The sequence below is a fragment of the Lactuca serriola genome, chromosome 9 (assembly GCF_051521515.1).
Source record: "Lactuca serriola cultivar US96UC23 chromosome 9, Lser_US96UC23_V15, whole genome shotgun sequence".
NCBI lineage: Eukaryota > Viridiplantae > Streptophyta > Magnoliopsida > Asterales > Asteraceae > Lactuca > Lactuca serriola.
Genome location: NC_136416.1, coordinates 89,189,447 through 89,191,397, shown reverse-complemented (window position 1 = coordinate 89,191,397; position 1,951 = coordinate 89,189,447). Strand labels below are relative to the sequence as shown.

Below are 1,951 nucleotides of genomic sequence, written 5' to 3'. Positions count from 1 at the left end.
ATATATATTTAAATATTTTTTCTTATCTATTTGAAATGTTTTATAAAATACAATTCTCTAATTTTTATTGTTAAACGTACTGCATAGTGGATTATTTTTGTCAAATATATAACTGTAAAAATAAAACAACAATATAAACAATAATAATCTCTACGTTCACAGTATTTGACATTCGAGTATTTCGGTGGACTCAAATTTAAAATATATTTTTGTATACATATATATCAAGTTTTATTTTGAATATTTAATATGTTTGATGTTAGATTAATTAATCAAAAAATCAAAAAAATATAAATATAAAATATAAAATATAATTAACAGAAATAAAATAATATAAAAAATTAAAGATATTATTAAGATTAGAATATTATATCTACTAATATAATAGACAAATAAACAGCTGAATAATATTAAATAATACCAAAATAAATTATCCATCAATATAGGAGTATAATATAAAACGATAGTAACTCACAGTTTTTTTTTTATTTTATCAAATACATATAATCTTTTTTTGAGCCACATTTAAATATATATTTAAATACCAAATAAATATGTTTCATATTCTTTTTTACCTCTATAAATATGAAAATCCGTTTGATTTACTTTCCATCAAACCACAATCTCACGATCTCCTCTCTTCCACTCCCTCGCCATCTCTCATCATCCAATCTCCAAATTCCTACGTTTTCACACTCTCTCCTGCGAGATTCATTCATCGTAGCTTATACTCCATCTGCATCAATCAATCAGAGGAAGTTTCGCTTTTTTGTGTGGATAATCACACAAGAAAGCTGATTCAGTTTTGTTAGGTTTTCTATAAGCAAGAGACAAATCGAGTGATAATGGAGAGCAAGAAGCAGGAATCGGGAAGTCCTTCGTCTTCATCATTCACTGAAACTCTCTTCGGTCCTAAGGACGGCGGCTCCTCCTCCTCCTCCTCTGGCCGTTTTGGCTCTGTTTTCGGCCCTTCTTCCACGGTATTCCTCCATGTTTTCCGATTCATCGCCTCTATTTCTTCATGCATCACCTTAATATCTGACAGAATCTATCTATCAATTCATAACGACGATTTAATCCCCAATTACAACAGATTGAGTTAATAATTGAATTGTTGAATTGCTTCTATCGTTTAATTGTAGTTTTTCAATTTCAGGGCTTAGCAAAAGACACATCTCACTGCAGCAAGTACACTGGAACAGGATCAGGATCATCGAATAGCCAGGATCCTAATGGAGCCACTGCTTCTAGGGGAAATTGGTGGCAAGGTACTGCTTTTTGGCTATCATTTGTATTCGTTCAAATATACAAAAAAGATTATTATATATTTTTTGAAAATTAACCAAATATTTATTGTTGTTTTTTACAGGATCTCTATACTATTAAAAAGCCTGCTATTCTAGAAGAAGGTGTAATGTAGGATATGGCAAAATAGTAAAAACCTCAAAGAATCAAGGGCCTTTGTAATCCCCTGATCTTTGTTATAGTTCTTTTAAAATTGTGTTCAATCGGTTGTAATACTTTTTTTATAGAAGTTTTTTTTTTTATTGTCTAGAGTTGTAATCCAAGAAAACGAGATTATTTAATTAGGCTTGTTAGTTTTAAAAGATTTCAGACCGATATTTGTTGTGAAATTTATTTTTTATGCATTTTATCACAAGAAAAGTAAAACTAAAGTTAACTAGTTGAGTGGTTTATGGAAATTATGAAACTAGAAACTTAAAAGTTAAGTATACAAGTAAATTGAAGGACCTTTGTAATGTGGGGGAGAGAATGAGCTATTGTTTTTTTAATGAAATATCTAATTGTTAAATTATAACGAAAATTAGTTGACTTGTGCACAACAATTTTGATTTATACTTAGTAATTTATATTATTATGTTATACTATATAATCTTATAAAACATAAATTGATATGTATGAATTATTTTCCATAATAAAAAATTTATTG

At 28.2% G+C, this 1,951-nt stretch overlaps 1 long non-coding RNA gene across 1 annotated transcript; it reads left to right on the top strand.

Moving 5' to 3' along the window:
• Positions 1-601: 601 nt before the first annotated feature.
• On the top strand, positions 602-1,607 carry LOC145073626 (uncharacterized). The gene is made up of 3 exons (XR_013691463.1): positions 602-980; positions 1,157-1,268; positions 1,370-1,607. It is a non-coding gene; the product is annotated as an uncharacterized LOC145073626 (long non-coding RNA).
• Positions 1,608-1,951: the final 344 nt, after the last annotated feature.